Source organism: Sciurus vulgaris (genome assembly GCF_902686455.1).
Source record: "Sciurus vulgaris genome assembly, chromosome: 12".
Classification (NCBI taxonomy): domain Eukaryota; kingdom Metazoa; phylum Chordata; class Mammalia; order Rodentia; family Sciuridae; genus Sciurus; species Sciurus vulgaris.
Genome location: NC_136473.1, coordinates 107,700,235 through 107,720,697, shown reverse-complemented (window position 1 = coordinate 107,720,697; position 20,463 = coordinate 107,700,235). Strand labels below are relative to the sequence as shown.

Below are 20,463 nucleotides of genomic sequence, written 5' to 3'. Positions count from 1 at the left end.
ATTGATTTTCCATTTCATTCTTCAGGCTTGGGAAATTTTCTGATATTATTTCATTGAATAGGTTGTTCATTCCTTTGGTTTATATCTCTGTGCCTTCCTCAATCCCAATAATTCTTAAATTTGGTCTTTTCATGATGTCCCATAGTTCTTGGAGATTCTGTTCATGATTTCTTACCATCTTCTCTGTTTGGGCAACTTTATTTTCAAGATTAAATATTTTGTCTTCATTGTCTGAGGTTCTGTCTTCCAAGTGGTCTAGTCTTTTGGTGATGCTTTCCATTGAGGTTTTTATTTGGTTTATTGTTTCCTTCATTTCAAGGATTTCTGTGTTTTTTTTTTTTTTTTTTTTTTTTGGAGAATCTTTATCTCTTTGTTGAAATACTCTTTTGCTTCCTGCAGTTGCTCTTTCAACTGCTTATTGGTATTATCATTCATTGCCTGCATTTGCTCTCTTATCTCTTCCTTTGCTTCACTGATCATCTTAATCATGTATAATCTGAAGTCCTTTTCTGACATTTCTTCTACCATACTGTCATTGGATTCTACTAATATAGAATCTAGTTTTGTTTGGATCATTTTCTTCCCTTGTTTTTTCATGTTGTTCATGTATCTTCCCTCTAGCAGTGCAGATCTAGGGTATTGCATATTCCCCCTATAGGCTTATAGTGATCCTATAGGTTTCCAAAACCTTTTCTTTGAGGGGTAAATCAATATTAGCATAAATAAACAATTTATGCAGTTGTTTTAAATCAAATGGGAGAAAAAGAGAGTTGAAAAAAATGCATTTATACTATGCCGTGTATTGGAAAAACAGACTATTTTCTCTATATTTTTACTCATAGCTTTCAATATTTTCATACCTACATCATATGTTTGGTCCTCTTTTCCATAACAATGAACTCACTTCTGTTCTCCAGTGGACACTAACTGGGTATCCTGTAACCTAATTCAATTCTGACACTAGCTACCTAAAGTTAGCATCAGTTCCCACTAGTTAAAGATTCAGTCCCACAAAACTATACCCCCTTTCAGATGGCAATCATAAGTCCAGGTTGTCACCTGTGCTTCTGACCTGTCAGCTACAAATTGAAGGTTCCCCATTAAACCCTCTCTTAGGGAGTGGTGATTTGCTAAAGTGTCCATAGAATTCAAGAACACAATTTACTTACCAGATTACCATTACATAATAGGTTCTCCTGCATTTTAGTCAGCTTTTTCCTTGCTGTGACTGAAAGACCTGACAAAAACAATTGTAGGCGAGGAAAAGTTTGTGTGGGGGCTCATGGTTTCAGAGGTCTCAGTCCATAGACAGCTGGTTCCATTCTTTGGGGATCGAGGTGAGGCAGAACATCATGGTGGAATAATGTGGCAGAAGGAAACAGCTCACATGATTATCAGGCAGCAGAGAGAGACTCCACACACCAGGTACAATATATATATATATATATATATATATATATATATATATATATATATATATATATCTATCAATGGCACACCTCCCGTGACCCACCTCCTCCAGCCAGCCACACCCTACCTGCCTTCAGTTACTATGCAGTGAGGGTATTAACTCACAGGTTGGACTAAGGCTCTCATATGCCTTCTTATATTGTCTCACACATGAGCTTTTGGGGGACACCTCATATACAAACCATCACATCCTGGCAGCAACCTCCTGTTCTAAGGTTATTCAGGACCCCAGTCATTAGTGATCTTATCAAAATACAAAAAGATGTTTTTCACACTAAAGAATCCTGGGATTTTCAAGGGTTGTGTGCCAGGAAGCGGAGACAAAGACCAAATGTATGTTTATTAAAAAAATCACAGTGTCACTTTTTAAAAATTTTCCTATGTACTTTACTAATGCTCTTTCTTTCTTTCTGTGTTTTCAAGTTACTATCTAGTGTGCTTTAATTCAGCCTGAAGAATCCTTTTACTATTTATTGTAGGATAGGTCTGATAGCAATTAATCCTCTCAGGTTTATTTAAGAATGTATTAATTTCTCCTTATTTTTAAACGAATGTTTTGCTGGGTAGAATTTTTGTGTTGAGTCCTTTTCATTGAGCATTTTGAATATGTCATCCCTCTACTTTTTGGCCTCAATAGTTTTTGATCATAAGTCAGCTGTTCATTTCATTTAAGATTCCTTATATGTAATAAGTCATTTATTTTCTTGCTGCTTTTGAGACTCTCTTTTTATCTTTCAGCAGTTTGACTATTATGCATATAGGTGTCTACCTCTTTTAGTTTATTCCACTTGGAATTCTTGTATCCTTTTGATATATAAATTAATGTTAAATATATTCTTAACATATTTGGACATTTTCTGCCATTATTTCTTCAATAATCTTTATATCCTTTCTTCTTCAGGAACTCACATTATGTGTGTTGAGGTATGTTTGATGATGTCCCAAAAAACTCTTTAACTTTGTTTAATTTTATTCATGCTTTTTTTTTTTTCTTGCTGATCCTTAATCTGGACAATATCAGTCTCAATTAACCCACCCTAAATTCCAGATTCTTTCTTTTGTCAGATCAAATCTGCAACTGAGCCTCTCTAGTGAACTTTTCTCCCTCTTTTTTTAAAATTGATTTTTTATTTGTTCTAATCTGTGACACATGACAGTAGAATCCATTTATACATTTTGATAGATCATACATCTCTCGCTTTTCTGATTATATATATTATAGGATCACATAGGTCATGCAGTCATACATGTACATGATGTAATAATGTCTGTTTCACTCTACTATCATTTCTACCCCATACCCCCCCTCCCTCCCATCACTCCCCTCTATGTAATATAAAGCACCTCTATTCTTCCCTATAACCCATTTATTATGAATTAGCATCCGCATACCAGAGAAAACATTTGGTCTTTGGATTTTTGGGTTTGGCTTATTTCACTTAGCATGATATTCTTTAACTCCATCCATTTACAAAGCAAGTGTGGTGTATATATAGGATGGAATAGTGCTCAGCTTTAAAGAAGAATGAAATTATGGCATTTGTTGGTAAATGAATTTTTTATTTTATTGCTAAGTGCTTTTCAACTCTTGAATTCTTATGCTCTTTTGCATTTCTACCACTTAATAATTTCTAATTCTTTGTGATATTTTCATTTAGTTGAAAATCACTATCATAATCTCCTTTAATTCTTCAGATTTTTTTTCTACCAGTTCTTTGAACATATTTATAAAAGCTGATTTAAAAGCTTTATCTACTAAGTCCAATATCTGGATTTTTTTAGGTACATTGTGTGTGTGTGTGTGTGTGTGTGTGTGTGTGCGCGCGCGCGCGCGCGCGCACGCGCATTGCTAGTGGTCAAACCTAGGGTCTTGCACCTGCTGGGCAAGCACACTACCACTGAGATATATCCCCAACCCTTTAGGTACATTTTTTGTTGACTGCTTCCATGTGTATATAAGGAGGCATACCTTCCTGTTTTTTGTGTTTTGGGGTATGTGTGTTTTTGATTTTCAGTAAATAATGGAAATTTAAAATAATGTAATACAGCAATTCTGGAAATCCAACTCCCTTCTTCTGTATTTTATTTCTGTCTGTCCGTTATCATTGCTGCTGTTATTTACTAACATTCCTAGATTAATTCTGTGAAATCTGTATTATTCATGAAGTAAAGTCCCTGAAGTCTCTCCTTGTTTTGCTTAATTATCAACTAAGATTAGACAGAAATTGTCTTAAATGTCTTTTATCAACAAATTTCACACTCTGTACCTGGAGGTTCTGTGTATCTGTTGGGACAGGCTTTCCATACCCTGGAAGTTCACAACCCTGCCTCAGCTATTTCTTCCTGTGTGTGCAAATCTTTTAGTTGAACCAGAGTTGAGAGAATATAGCTTTTACAAATATCTTTCTTGGGGATGCTCATGGGCCCTAAATGCTAATATTCTTTTAATTCCCAGGAATATGTTGAAACTTTTCAAAGTCTACTATAGATACCTTATTCCCCAGATTTTCCCATTAGTTTCCTGACTAGCTTCTTATTTGCTCCAACTGGAATCCATGCCAAAGGCACTGTAGTGTTAAATAATCATCAGATCATTTCAACAGATGTCCTGAAGATATGGCCTTGCTCACTGTGTGAACTCTAAGTCAGGGCAAATAATGAATCGTACGAATAGGGCTTTTAAAGGGATCTGCCAGACAGATCAAATGGTGAGATTCTCTAGGGATGGGGCTTTTGGGGAAGGCCCTCCAGTGGCTGCTGTTTTGCTGGTTTCATAGCTCCTTGATTTCAAGATTTCAGAATTTCAAGATCACTGTGGTAAGGACCTTCTTGGCTGCCTCACAACAAGGCAAAGGAGTGGAAAGGGAAATGACCGTATACAGAAGAGGGCAGGTGCATGGAGTGGCCATGCTTTGTAATAACTTGCTCTTTTGGGAAGTAACTGGAGCCTTCTAATCCTTTCTGGGATAAATGCCCAGTAAGCTAATCACCTCCCCTTAGGCCCCACCTCTTAAGGGTTCTACCACCTCCCCAAAACACCATACTGGACACCAAACTCCCAACACAGGAACCTTTGGGGGACACACTCAAGCCATTTCCAAACTATAGAGAGGATACTTTGGCAGACTGCTTAGTATTTTCCCTGGATTCCCAAGAGAACATTTTACTTTCTTAGTTTTAGCTTCCTCCAGAGTCAATACCATGTTATCAGTGTTTTAAGATTTTTCCAAAATACTGGGACCAACAATTACATGAGTATATGTATGATTACATTATATGTGAAATAGAAATACAGGTAGTCATTAAGGAATATAGCCTTAATGACTGGGACAGGAGGTGGGAAGAAGTTGGAAAGAAGAAAGTAAGAAAAATATGGTCAATCTCATGAGGAAAGAAAATACAAAGGTCAAATTGAGTCAATAGGAATGAGTGTATGAAACAGAGATGAACAGACAGGGAATGGGGAATGTATAGGGTAGAGCAAAAGATGGAGACCTGAAAAAAGGACAAAGAAAGGAGAAAAGGGTAAGAATATTGGGTCTTAAAAGAATGGTTTAGAAAATAATAGAGGGTCAAATGATAAAAATGGATGAAGATTGGGGGAAAAAGAGTCGCTGGGTTATGGTGACCAGAAAGAGAAAAGATGAGGCTATACCCTTGACTCTGGGGCTGTGTTAAGGGAAGCTGTAAGTATGGATTTGTTCGGTTTTGAAGCGACTAAAGGCCTGTCCAGGGAAGGAGATGAGGGGTACCTGGTATTGATTTCTAGTGCAGTTCTTTTGAGATTCCTGTTTTTTTCAAGGATTCACTTTCTTGCTGCCTTGTTTTGTAATAGAGCATAATAAAGTGGCAGGGTATTCGTGGGAGAGAGTACCCCGTATGAGGAACATATAGAACCTATAGATCCCCGAGTCACAGCACCCAAGGAGAACTGAAGCACAAAAGCACAAGACAAACACCCTTCTTAACATGCTTTCTTGTGTTCTATCTCTTCACTCTTCACCTCACCCATGCACGTAAACGGGAAAAACCTGACCACGTTCTCAAGTGATCTGTCACCCATATTACCTACTAGAGGGAGACTACTGTATTTTCCTTCAACAACAATTTAACAACAATTTAAGTATTTCTTAAATACTTAAGAAAGTTACTTAATTGGATTGGGGTTGTGGCCCAGTGGTAGAGCACTTGCCTAGCACGTGTGAGGTACTGGGTGCAATCCTCAGCACCACATAAAAATAAAATAAATAAAATACAGTTGTTTTAAAAAGTCACTTAATTTACTATGTGTTAAATATGTACTCCAGGCCCTTGAATGCTGTGAGAAAATAATTCACCTCTTCTAACTGCTGCCTCTTTGTGTGCACTCATTTTGGGGTCAAGGAAGGGATCTTGGTGGTGCTGCCCCAGGGACAGCCTAATTATTCCCACATTATAATAAGGTGTGAGTTAAAAGACCTCTGAGCTGGCAAAATTCTACAAGGCAGCTACACCTTTGCTGTCAATGGGACCTGTGTGTGGTGGGGTGCCCAGTTCAGTGACGTGGAGCAGTAGCAGAAGGGGAATCACAGAAGGGGACGTGGGAATGACCCTCGAGGAGCCCAAATTGCTCATCTGTCCTCAGCACATTAACTCCCCTCTTCCACCTGTGCTCAGATCAGGCAGGTTTGCTTCAACTGACGACCTGCTCTAATGCTCCTCTGTATTTATAAAATAGTAGATTATGGACAGAGGGCATGTGTACATCCCCCTTTTCTCCCCTTTGACTTCCAATGCTTGCATATTAACTAGGCTGATTGTGGCTGTCCTTGATGTTCACTTAAATAAGATCAAATCTTTTAAAAAGAAACTTAGCACTTGGCACCAAGGATACTTAATTTGGTGCCTGTGTATACAGTACTAAAGGGCATATATGGTGTGACTTTTCATGACTTTTACGTTCTCAGCAGGCCTCCCCCCTCCCAAGCCTCAGCTGAGGCCCAAGGGTAAGATATTTGCTTTCTGTGACATTTGCTATTTGTTGCTGGCTCACTGTTTTGGTGGAGGAGGTGTCATGCTAGTCTGTAGGGCCAGTAGACCATGCACTTTTTGACACTATGACTCATCTCTCATGGAGAATGTCACCTAGTGTTACTTCCCCCATTTTATGGTGCTTTGGAACTGAACAAGTCCTTGTTGTCACTCATGCTGAAAGCAGTAGACTTCACAGCCTCAGAGACAGTGGGGAGAAGAGTCCTGCCTTCTCTCCTTTTAGTGCTTCTGTGTTGATGTGAGCCTTTCAGCTTCTGTGTCCCTTGAGGAGACTGACAGTTTGCCCCAAGTTTTATGATGGGAAACCTTTGCTTCTTTGAAATATTTGAGAATCTTGCAGGGTTAGAGGGGTCTAGAAGGGAAACTCATCACAGAAGTGTCTGTTGGTTTCAGTTTCTGCCCATCACCCTGTGAAACCAAGGCACAGGGTAAACTTTCTCAGTTTTGCTTTCTCGTGTTCCAAGGCCTTCATATCTTTCCCTCAACATTTTAATGCACAAGAGGACCTTCTAGCTGAACTTTGAGTTTAAATTTAAGCCAAATATTTTTGTTAGATTGAGAAGGACCTTGGATAAACCCTTGTGCTGGGGTGTGCCTCCTCATTGCAGACCCAATTTTCCTATAGGCTGGTTGACAAAAGGCACCTATGGTCAGTGTATCTGTGGAGCTCTGGGGAAACCACATTGCAGTTTCCTGTGGGAGTCACTGTATTGCAGAGTCTCTCTCCACATGCCAGGCGCTGTATGGGGACTACAGTTGTAAGTCCTGGCACATCTCCAAGAACACTGACCTCCTTTTATTGTGTAACATCCATTAGACTTGGGGTGCTGAGGAACACACTTTGGGAAAGGCTGTGTAGTGTGAAGAAGATCTAATCTATTAAAAAAAATCCCAGGAGGATTTTTCCCCACATTTCATGCACAGAAGCTTGTTTTCTAGAAGACTTCAGAGTCTTGCTACATAATGTGCAGGATGGGCTTGCTCAGCTATTGTCAAGTACAGATGTGAATACTTGGTTCTGACCCTGCCACTCCCTGCCTTTTTCTTCCATGTGATCCAGGTTTGCACTGGCCTCACTGAGAGGCAGAGCAACATGTTGGCCAAGAGTGCCAACCTCAGACATGCCCATTCAAAATTCTTGCTACCCTAATATACAGGCAGCTGTATGTCCCTGGAACAAATTACTTATCTCTCTCAGCCTCAGAGTTATTTGCAAGAATGAGAAGAAATAAAAATATTTTAAAAATTAACAGTATTCTTAACACATGGACAATGCTCAATAAATGGTAGTACTATTATGAAAGGGCATATGTTCATAAGAATAATCCAGATTTTATAGCCCATCACCCCATTCATCTGCTCATTGGGGACCTTGATCTCCTGCAAACTCTCTTCCTCCTTCCTCCTCCTCTTCCTCAACAAATGATAATTATTAAGCACTTACATCATGAGCAGTGGTTAGAGTATTTATTTACATTGTTCTGTAACCCTTCAGTCCTTTAAGTCTCTGTTCAATTGTTTTATTTGCAATGAAGCCTAATTTAATTGTATTATTTAAAATTGCAAATTGTTCCTCCTAAACTCCTAATCCCCCTTACCAAGCTCCTCCCACATGGGACTTACTTTCTAACATACAATATATTTACTGATTATGTTTATGTATTATCTAATTTTTGTTTACACTCCCCTTTTAGAGGATAAGTTCTACAAAAGCAAGTAATTAAAAAAAACAAAACATTTTTTTAAATGATGAAGCCCAAGTGTCAATACAGCATATAGCCAGAATTAGATGCTCATTATGTATCTGTTCAGCAAATGGGTGATTGTCATTTATTCATCAAAAATATGTGTGACTATAACAATGCTTATTTTACAATTAAGGAACATGAATTCTAATGTATAATAAAATTGCAAAGGGGATAGCTAGCAGGTATTGGAGTCTGAGCTTCACTTACCTGATTTGATTTACGTTCATCATTCTGTCACCTAATTCTGCTTGGGGTTTTTCAAGGGTTGTTTCCTATGTACTAACAAAAAATCCCACTTGTCAGGCAGCACAACTGATGCCCTGTGCACCCATGGATGGCAGAGCTGGGTGGTCAGGGTAGTGTGGAGGAGACAACCTCCTGTTGTCTTTGTGAACTCTTTTAGAAGAGCCTCAGAAAGGTGTTATGTCTTTATGTTTCTCAGAGTGTTACCTAAGTCTTCAGGGTTATGTTGAGCCCTGAGCACATAGACCAGGTGTGACTGGAGCATCGTTGCTTTTTATCTTCTACAACTGAGCTTTGTAGTTCAATGCTTTCGTGTGAATCCTTAAACAGTACATTGTGTTGCTTTTGGAAATCTCAGCAGTAAGCATAGATCTCACTGTGAATAGAATGTGCAATATTGTCCCTGTTATCTGACTGTTCCCAGGAGATGATAAGCTGAACAGTCTCTGGGCTGGAGTCTGGTTTTAATTTTTTTGAGAGTTGATAAGAGTCTCTTGTGGAAAGTCACTGGGCAAGATGGGGAGCAAGAAATGGGAGTCAGCACCATTGGCATATGTGAGAGGGCTCTGCTCGGGGAACAGACTGGTGTTTCATGTACATGCGATCAAAATTCCTGCTGCTTATCTCAACAGCACCTACCTGTAGCCCTTAGGTGTAGGGTTTTTGGTATGACAAAATGTCTTCAGCTGTCCTATGCTGAAAGGTATGGAGGAGATCCTAGAAACTTCTGTCAACCAGGAGCAGGACAAGCCAAGGACAGTTAAGAATCTGTACCTGGAGCATTAGCATATTCTGGACTCAAGTTAAAAAGATGCCTCAACAGAGGTGAGGGCCTTAGTAAGGGGAGCCACTGTCATCTGTCTTGAATCACATGCTTCAGTTCAACCGATGTCTAGACTCTAACTTCCTGTCTGGAGGGTAGGTGCCTGTCTGCCAACGTTGGAAGCAGAAACAGATGGCAAGGGTTGGATGCACTTAGCACTTCCTTATGTACAGTCCCTTCCTCTCAACGTTGGGTCAGGTACCTGTGCCCACAGTGTCCCTGCTGTTCCCCCAGATCCAGAAATCATCTGTGTTGCCCTTTTCTGAGAAAAATCTTTAGACTTTTGCCAAGATGGAGAAGGGAAATGTGGAGAAGATGAAGGAATCTAGTATTCACTCAATCCACCTTATTTCAGATAGCCTTTTTACTTCTAGTTCTAGCTGCTACTAGCTTCCAAGATGTGTTGCTGTGGTATCTTCTCCTAGTCTAACCATTTTTTGTGGGTTTGTGTCTTTTGAAAGCTCCCTTTACTGTAGTTTTGGTTTTTAGGAAAGAGTGAAAAGAGAAGCATGAATTAAATCTGTCACCTTAACTGAAACCTCTGAGGAAATATCTTTTTTGTCCAGTCAACTGGAACTTCTTCAGGAGGACTCATTTGTTGACTACCAGGGGGAATGAAAATCATAGTGTTCATCATGTTTTAAATTAGCTCAATCTGATAATTGATCAGTCACTTTAATAATGCTCAGTTTCTCTAGGGGAAAAAACTAGATTCTCTCTAATTGCTTTTTGTTCTTCCCATGTTTCTCCCAGAAAGGATAATTGGACCTCTGGGTAAAGAGGTGTGAGCAGAGGACTTTGGATGCATATTCTCTGGAACTCAGGTGATGTTTATATTTTCCTGGATGCTCTTGGTCTTGCTAGCATTTTATGTGAAGTTGACAGCTGATATTTTGTTCTGACTTGCTCAGAACCTGAGCCTGGCTGGCCTGGCTCTCACTGGCTGCAATCCCTGGGGTCTTCCCCTTGCCCTTCAGCTAATTATCTGGTCCACAGGTCCACCTCAGCCTCTGCAATAAGGCTACTGCCACTCTGGAACCAATGGTTGATCAGTGGGATCCAACAGGATTGCTGGTGGAAGCTAGACTTAAGAATCTCCTCCACACCGGGCTTCATAACTGATATGGTCATACCTAGTACCGATGTGATCATTCTGCACGTGCCTTGTAGGAAGCAGGCACTGGGAACCCCTCCTGCCCTCAATGTCACACTAATGTGCCTTAGCCGTATGGGCAGGGCCTGGAATGCAGACAGTTGGAACACACATGGCTAATAGTCTTTTCGCCTGTCTCCCAACTTTCTCTCTTATTAAAAGATGGAGAGGAATGGTCTTTGCTTTCACAGCCAGAGTCATGTCTGCCCTTATCTTTGAGCAGACAGTCTCACTGGGGTTTGCCCTAGGGCCCAGGGCTCTGTGTCTCCACACTGAAGGCCTTCTCTTGGAGTGGGCTGCTGGATGTGGGGTACAACAGCAAAGATCCTATTTCAGGACAATAGAATATTGTCTTCTGAATATTTCTATCTTGTATTTCAGAGGCCGAATGTTAGCTTATCTTCTCTCTTTGCATTCTTTTTGTAAAATATTCTAGTTTTTCCCTAAATGAAGTCCTTATGTTGACCTATTCAAAAAAGACAAAAGAGAGAAGCAGGTATAATTTTTCAAAATATTTTCCACTGCTGTTAGGATAAGTGCACAGGGATGCAGTTTGGAAAGACTAAGAAAGCCTGGGGCAAACTAAGCATTGAGCACCTGAAAAGTGTTTTGGACTATAGGATTCTGGTTACTGAGCTGACATAGTTCTAAGGTTTGGGCAGTTGTTCACTATCTACATATTAGCTGTATGAAGTAGGGTCATTATTTAACTACTGTTCATTTGTAAAGTAGAGTTGTTAAGATTAAATGAGAGTGATGTAAAACATGTAAGAGCTTCATAAATTTTAACCATCATATTATTATATTGTTACTTTTAATACAGCATTCAGGAGTCCATTGCCTCAATTGGAAACATGTAGAAGGCCTAGGTGCTCTGGTTTTCTGATTTAGAGTGCTCCCATTCAAATTATACAGAATTCAGTGGAAACATCCTTGGACTAGCAGATAAAAAGACGCAGGGAGAAGCCAGTGCACTAAGGAATTTAAGAAGTGATTAAAGACAAGTAATTGATAAACAAGTGAGTGGCCTGGCTGAAGATACCACCGTGGACAAAGGTTGCCCAAACCTTGTCAACTTTGCTCTGTTTTAACCATTGGACATTTATTTAAAGTTCCAGAGTTGGTGACTATTTTTGGCTAAGTAGGATTAAAATGTAGAGTAAAGTGATTTTTATAAATATGAGAAATATTCAGTACAATTAGTAAAATGACTAGTTAGTAATCTTTAACTTAAAGCTTTTAGTTTTGGAAACTAAATGTTTTGAAAGTGCAAAAATATTAAGAAAGATTACTCTTGATGTATTGGATTTGAGTGATGTTTTTGCCTATTATCCCCCATGAAACCTCTACTTTTTAAAAACTGACATGTTACTTTTATAATCAGAAAAAAGAAAATGTGATAAAGAGGAAAGCAAAAGGACAGAAAGATATTATAGAACTAATATTTATATCTTAAAACAATAAACATTCTAATTATTACCTTAGGTTTGACTCTTAGTTTCCTATTTCACCATTGCATTTGAACTTGCATACAAAATTTTTTTAAAAAGATTCATATGAAAATAAAACTTTATGTTAATCTCATGGTAGGATGGTGGCTGCTAAATATTAATTTGGGGACAATGATGTCTGTATATTGCTGCATTTCATCCATGTGATGGACTTATACCATTGTCTGACAGGGATGCTGCCTTTGGTTTTGAGTAAAAATGCGAAGTTTCTTTGCATTTGGTGTTGTTTCCTTTTTAGATATGTAACTACTCACACATGCCTAAGATATCCATGGTCAAGTTAAAATAAGAAGAGTTGAGTAGGCCACCTCTGTCTGTGACGCACGGAGAGCGTTTCTGAGGGCTCTAGCAGCAGACATCTTCTGTGGTCCATCATGGTAGCCAGCGAGGGCAAGCTGAGGAAAGTGCTGGTTTCCAGAGTGGCCACCTGGTGGTGCAGTGACTCCTCACAAGGGTGGTGCTCAGCCTCTCTCAAGCAATTGCATTATTCCAGGACTCCCGAGACAGCTGAGCCAAAGGAAGCAGCTCCCTGTGCTTTTGGCTCCCGGGAGAACAGAAACTTCCTATTTTTTCTCGATAAAAAAGTGTGGTTAGAACTCTACCAAAGGCAGTGCTTGAGACTTTCTCTTCTGCTCTTTTGTCTGAAAGAGATATTTGAATATTAACCTGTATACCTGTAGGCTTTCTCTTGTTCTCTTTAAATCAGTGTATTTAAATAAAGGCCACCAGGTCACAGTGTGACCACCACTCTGCTGGCCCGGAGGCCAAGTTGTACCTCATGACCATATTCTCTTCTCTTTAGCTCATCACATTTTGAGCCCACACTCGTTGGTGAGCGTTATAATGCCAAGTCCAGGATGCTTTCTCAGTCTTATCTCGTGCCCCATCTTAAAAGCTCCGGTTCCCTTGGTTGATTCTGATCTGCCCTGGCATTTCTTCCACTTCTTCAGTCACGCTTCCTGGTCTTCCTGGGTTCTTCCTTTTCTGTGTATCCATCAACCACCTGTGAACCTCAGGGTGTATCCCTGCCTTCACTTCTTTAACACACTTTACTTGGGGGTTCTTGTCACTAACATTTTCAAGGGGACAGAAAGTAGTGAGCAGGAAATAACAATGAAAACAGTTTTAGAAATGTTAAGTTTGAGATTTGTATGGAATATATGAAACTAAAAATCATATATGAGGTCAAGTTCAAAGATAAGTTTGACAATGATTGTCATCACTGGCATCACCGTCTAGTTGCCCAAACAAGACAGAGGAGTCATGTGAAACGTGTTTTTCTGAAACTCCCATGTCTACAAAATCAGCAAGATCTGATGGTCCTACTTCTAATGTATATTTCCAAATCTGCCTTCAGACCCATCTGTGATGGTGCTCCTGTGTAGGCCTGCACCCTCTCTTGCGTGGAGCATTGCAATATGCAGTCTCCTTTACCCTGCCTGGGTTCCCTTGTATATGGTCTCTACAATGTAAGAGACCCAATTATTTAACCTCCTCACTTCAACATTTTTTATAGTTCTTCATCATTACAGACCAGAGTACAAAGTTTTAAAATACGGTTTATAAAACCTTGCATGCTTGGCTTATTCCTTCTGGTCACGTCTCATCTCTCACCAGTTCTTGTTTTACAACATTAATTATCTAATGATACTCAGCTGCTTCTAGTCCCTCAGCTCCCCCACATCCATACTGTTTATGTTTCCAGTTTTACTTATTTCTTTTGTCTTAAATCCCTTTCCTCCTTTGTCTTGATAACTCTTACCTTTTAACATTCTCATAACATGATATCTCTTCTAAGAAGATTTCCTTGAACCCCTAATTGAACTTGGTGCCCTCTGAAATCACTTTCACAGCACTGTATTTAATTCCATCTTGGAACTTCCCATATTTAAATAAAATGATATGGTTATGTGTCATATTACATAGATGATTTTGTATGTATTATTCCAGAGTCCCTTGAAAGGAGAGATTGCATCCATTCATTTTCTGTGTCCCTAGTTTCTAGCACAGGGCTTAATGCATAATGAGTGTTCATAGCTTTTTGTGAACAGCATTTTAAATTTTTGAGGCTCAGAGTCCTTAAGGGTGCTCAGTGAGATCTACTGCACATCTGAGAAAAATAACCAAGATTTTAACTATGGTCAATTTCCTGGAAAAGAAGAGACTGGGGTTAACAGGGTTTGGACTAATAGAAAGAAGTGAGAGGTATAATCAAACAGAATTGCATCAGTGAAGGTAAGAAGTCTTGTGTGGAGGACCATGCAGAAGTGATGTAGTGATGTTGAGCATGAAATTTCTAAAGCAGAGTAGTGGATAAAAGTTGGATAGGTAAAATCCAGAGTATTAAAAACTTCTGATGAGGGACTGGTGGATTGGGGGCTCATTTCTATAGGCAGAAGGAACCATTTAGGGATTCTCAAACACAGGAATGATATGGAGACAGGAAATGGATGGGAATCAGTGAGGCTAATAGGAAGTGATGGCAGCTGAGACGTCAGATGATAAGTCCTGAGACCAAAATGGCAGCGGGGTGTGAAAAAGGAAAGTGTCGTTTTTCTAGTTGAGCCACTAGAAGGAAAATTAACAGAGCCTGATGGCATTTGGTCATAACAGAGAGAAGAGTCTTGAAATTTTAAGACAAACATCAGAAAGTTAAGGATTTTTTTTAAAAAGGGGAAATTAGAAATGGAGAAATGGCTTGTGGGGTAGCAGGTGACTTTGGTTTGAAACCTTTAAATTTGAGATGAAGCTTTACAAGACTTCATTTTTACCAGGTATGCTTAAGAGGCACCCTGCATTTGATGAATGAATGAAATCTGTCAGGCAAACAAAAGTGAGTTAGGGACAGTGACAAAAATGCAGATTGTAAGCTCAGAGGTGTGAAGACTGCAGGTGCATGAACTTCTGAAGAAAGGAGTGTAGGGTGCAAGCCTTAGTTATTGAAAGCTGGTCAGTGCTTAAGGCGAGGGGTACAGATCTGTTGCTCTGAAGCTAAGTAGACATAAATCAGTTGTTTGCCTCTCAAATAGATATGAGATGTTTAAACCAATTAGAAAGCAAATTTCCAATCACAAAAATATTTTAGCATATATGTTGTATAAATAGCCAGTATATATGAAAACTTTCTGTCTCAAAGAGAAAAATGGATATTCTAGTAGAAAATTGGCAGAGGGCATAAGTAGGAGTTTCTAAAACAAATGCTTAACCAATAAATATGCAAAAAGGTATTAAACTTCACTGGGAAAAAAAAACACAAAGTAATACAATTTTGTTGCTTAGCAAATTGGAAAATTTTAAACTGAAAAACAGTACTCACAGTTATGGTGTGGAAAACAGGTGTTTGGTACAAAAATAAACTCATACAAACCCTCTGGATAAAAATTTGGTGATATTTATCTTTGAATCAGGGCTTTGTGGTTTAGTAAGTTCTGGAAAAGTATCTTAAATAATTGCTTAGCACCAATATTTAAACATAAAGGTGTTTATTTCAGCTTTATTTATTAGTTATGTAAAGTATAACAAACTTTAACTGATCTTAATAGCTATTACAAAATGGTTTTGTGTAGGGATTGTGTTTACTTTGTTTCCTAAATATCTTGCATCACAGTTATCATAATTGTAATTCATTTCTTCTCTTGTACTCTTAGACATTGAATACTGTCATCTGGTATTTCTCTTGATTAATCTATGGCTTTCTTCATTTACAATTACTTTCCCTCTTCTGACATCTTGTCCAGAAGAGTCTCATTATGATGTGGTAGACTATCTGGTCTCCCCTCTGTTTTACCAACTTATTTTTCACAGAGAGTGAAACATTTTCCTCAGAGTGTCTTTCTATTGATTATACATATATCAGTCATCGTTATACTTCTTTAAACTCTAAACCTTTGAAAACATTAAACAGTGGTTCAAAAAACTGCATGGAATTCTTGAAGTAAATATACTGTCAGATATATACTCAATTTTTGTAAATGTTTTATGCTGCATATTGTTAAAATAGGCAACTTTTATTTTTAAAATTTTATTTGTTCTTTTTACATGTACATGGCAGTAGAATATATTTTGACATATCCTTATTCTAATTAGGATCCCATTCTTAACTATACAAGGTATAGAATTCTAAATCTAGCTTTTTATTTATTAAGTAAATGCATGCTCAGAGGCTTATACTACATCTGTATATAGAATATGAATTTATCAACTACCACAATTTGTAATCATAGATAGACTAGTTAACACTAGTCATATGACTCCAGCATTTTCACTTCTTGGGGGACCACATGCAAACTTCCTTCTGACCTTTGGGAAGTGGTCATAAATGTCTTCTAGATAATGATAGGTAGGTAGATAGGTAGATAGATGATAAATAGCAAATATTTGAAAACAATGGAAGATTGGTTAAATGTAGGATACAATATATTACTTTACTTTCCTGACAAGCATTGAATGGCAGCAGGGCGGCACTGGCCATAGCCTGTTTCATCATGCTTTCTTTGATATTGCCAAGAACAAGGAGGGAAATCAGTGTCGTCGTCAGTCATTAGACATGTTTGAGCTGGTTACGTGTTGAGGTTCAGTTTAAGTTTATATGAAGTGCTTCTTGTTTTCACTAAACCTGTTTTCTCTCCCTAGGGCAATGGCCTGGGTTTAGCGTATTACTAAATGTGTCTTAAAACAACTGAACAGCACAGCTTCATTATTTTGTACTTGGAAGGAGGGGAACATGTAGTTGTTCACCAGTCTTTTTGAACTATTCCCTTACAACTTATGGAAACATGTTGTATCTCACAAGTGTGCTGAGGCAGAGAAAAGATTGACAACAGTCATCTGATGTCACAAGGACAGTGCATTGGACAGTCCTAGTCATGTGTGGTAGAGGACTATAAGTGTTGTAGGAAACACCTTAAAGAACTTATCCCCGGGACTGTCCTGTCTCTCATAGAAATGGGGTAAAGATCTTCACCCCACAGTCAGTCACTTTCTTATCTGTAAATGACACATTAGGTCTGTTGTGTTTGTCAGGTAGATAATTCTGATATTTTGGCCAGAGATCAGAGTTAAAAATCCTTGAATTCTGGGATCCTTGAATTCTTTTGGGACCATCCCCACTTCCTGGGATGGTCCTAAAACAAATACACCTGTAGAGGTATGGGTAATACAAACCATATCCTATGTTCTACACAAATCTTGGTCCAAAGCCCTACAGAGTTATTTTTTGAGTCCATCAGACTTCTCTCGGCCTAAGTCCCAAAGCCAAAGTGAACTCTGATCTCCTGCATCTTTTCTGCCCTATCTAGCATTGGTTTCTGTCTCTTTTCATTATCAAGATCAGAGGAAGGAAGTCTAAGGAGGTACAAACTAGAGAATATCTTTTTAGAATCTAGCATGTCTGTGGTTTAATCTGAAAAACCCAGGAAAGGATCCTAAGCCACTTAGGGAAAAGTGTCTTACAGAGGATTGGAGCTTTAATCTCTTTATTATATCAAAAATTCTAGTTTCTGGTACTTTAGATCTATTAATGATTTTGAACTTAACCCCCAAAAGCTGAGTGGGGGAAATAGAAGGGAGGAGTCAATGCTTTGCAATCACTGAGTGACAAGATGGAGGCAATATGGTGTAGCAGTCAAGAGAACAGGCACTGGTGCCACACTGCCGGGGTCGGTGTTTTGTTTCTGTCACATCACACCTCAGTCAAGCTGCTGACTGTCTTTGTGCCTGTTTTCCATCTGTGCCACGAGGATAATACGACTCTCTAAGAAGTGCTTAATAGAGGTGAACTGCTGTCAGGACACACTGAGTGCTTAGAAAATGCTATTGTCCAGAGAGGCCGTGTGGCAGCTTTGTCAGAACCTCACAGAACAGTGCTTCTAGGAAGTGGCCAAGAATGTTTAAAAGGTTAATAAATAGTTTGTTGTTGTGTTCATAGTTTACTCAAGTAGATTTCTTCATCCTAACCACACTCGCCATCAACTGATTATGAGAATAACCAATATATTAAGTTATGACGGAAGGTACAATAGCCTTGTGAACTAGAATGTTTTGTTCTCATTGATTGATGAGTTCTCGCCATGTAGAAAAACATGAGATATGAAGTCGAGTTATCAGAAAATTAAGTGGAAACATAAAGTTCAGTTATGAGAAGATTATGTACACACTCCGTTTTCTTGATCAAATGTACCCTTTATGTTTAAGAGTAAATATGCAGATTGGTAGATCAAAGGGCATCTCGACTGAAATGAAGACATAAGGAAACAATGCTTTCTGGGTGTCTCTTTCCTAGACTCCAAGAAGTCTGTTTCTCTTTCTACTAATATATTTTACTTTCAAGGAGAGTCAGCTAAAGGGGTTAGGTTTTCAGATACGTAAGTTGCAATCATATCTAGTCTTATTTTCAGGAAATCTATATGTCAATATGGAAGTTCCCAAATCTCAGACACACAATTAGAGATAATCTTGTAGGGAAGTATTTCCCAAATGTTAATGTGTATTGGAAGCACCTGTATATCTTGTTGAACTATAGACTCTGACTCAGTGGGTCTGGGATGTGGCCTGACAGTTCACATTTCTAAGTTGGAATGATGTCAATCCTACCAGAGCATGCCTGCACTGAGTAGCAAATTTGTCAGTTACTGGTATGAATCCTAATGCCAGCCATTGCCTGCATTTTTTCTATGGTTTTACTTTTGGAGAAATATGTAGTCTCAGCTCTGCGAGAAGCATCTAGGAAGTAGGAATGGAAAGAGAAGTGGGAAGAGAGAGTAATTTGCTGTTGCATACAGGGAATTTACTTTTCTGTGTAATAAGGCAAATCACTGAGAGAGCTTTAGGTAGGATATTTATGAGGCCATATAAACTGTGAATAATTACCCCATCTAGGTGACCTGCTATGCACAAACTGCTTTATTTTATTTTTATGAAATAAAACATATCAAAACTGCTGGACATATCTTTTATATTTGATGAAAAACTGCTTTGCTATTTTCACCTGATGGAACAGTAAATAGTATTTGCTTAATTCACATATGTTAATTATATACCTTTACATATACTAATTTTTATTTATTTGTGGTCCTGGGGATTGAACCTAGGGGTGCTCTACCAAGCAGCTATCTCCAGCCCTTTTTATTTTTAGTCAGGAGGAACTAGGGATCCTCTTGCCTCTGTCTCCCAAGTAGCTGAATTTAAAGGCATGCACCACCATGCCCGATGCATTAATTGCTTCTTAATGAATAAATTCTCCTAGTTCCTTGCTACTTAGATCATGCATGTGCAAAGAAACTGGATAGCAAAGTGATGCTTTTAACTTAGGGCATCTGTGTTTGTCTTTTGATATGAACTTTTTTTCAACATCATATATAGTGGAGTATAATTTCTCATTCTTCTGATTATACATGATGTAGAATACCACCGGTCATATAGTTATATATGTACATGGGGTAACAATGTCTGATTCATTCTATTGTCCTTCCTGTCCCCATCCCCCCTCTCCTTCCTTCACTTCCGGAACTCACCAAATCTGAAGGAACTCTATTCTTCCCTAGCCACCCCCCACATTGTGAACTAGCATCCGAATATCAGAGGAACATTTGACTTTTGGCTTTTTGGGATTGGCTTATTTTGCTTAGCATGATATTCTCCAGCTCCATCCATTTACTGGCAAATGCCATAATTTCATTCTTCTTTAAGAATGAAATTACTTCTGCCATTCTATAATGATCTCCAAGTTATAAGAGTAAACTGTGGTTCCAGTTGGTTGTGATTTATCCCAAGTATTCATCTTGTAAATGACTGAGCAGGACTTGAAACCACATATTCCAAAGCCATCATCTTTCCATGTGTCACATGACATCTAAATGTAAGTTAATAATTCTGACCATGATAGATAAATGGGCTGACAGATCTTATTTTGCAGGTTTATAATTGAGAAGGAACTCTGGATTATCTTTAGTGTGAAGGCCAATAAGAACTAAGGAATCATCTGGGTTCCGGTTAGGTACAGACTAAGTTTGGACATTTGGAACATTGAGAATAAAGGAAAGTGCCTGACTTTTCAGTTGTGTTGTCAAATTTTAAAGGTAAAAAGTCAGGGAAATAAAATAAGATTGGAAAATAACAGTTAATAGAGGTTTTGAATTTTTGTCTAAAAAGAGGTATAAAAAGCACAATCTTACACACTAGTAGGTACTTTTTGGTGAAGTAGATTGGAAGGAGCCTGCTCTGCCACCCCAGGGTCACCACGCACAGTGCTGCCTTGATAACGTGTCTGGGGGAGTCATCGAGATAGCCGATGGTGAGACCAGGGAAGGTACACAGTGGTGTAGAAAGTCCCCAGTTGTCACCACAGCAGGTTCCTGGAAATTGTGTCATAAACAGACCATAATGAGGTGGCTAATATTTTGTCAAATAAACAAGGATACATGTTGAGTGCAGGTTGTGCTGCTAACTAAATACCAAGTCAGACATATGACAGTGATTTTTGATAAT

At 38.7% G+C, this 20,463-nt stretch overlaps 1 long non-coding RNA gene across 9 annotated transcripts in view; it reads left to right on the top strand.

Moving 5' to 3' along the window:
- The window catches only part of LOC306641323, a 439,001-nt gene that overhangs the window by 82,147 nt on the left and 336,391 nt on the right, over window positions 1-20,463 (top strand). For 7 of the 9 annotated variants that reach the window (XR_013758133.1, XR_013758134.1, XR_013758135.1 and 4 more), the window contains exon 4: window positions 10,069-10,139. The exons of the other annotated variants lie outside the window; for them this stretch is intronic. This is a non-coding gene — a long non-coding RNA (uncharacterized lncRNA). The remainder of the gene's footprint in view (window positions 1-10,068; window positions 10,140-20,463) is intronic. 9 annotated transcript variants of the gene reach the window in all.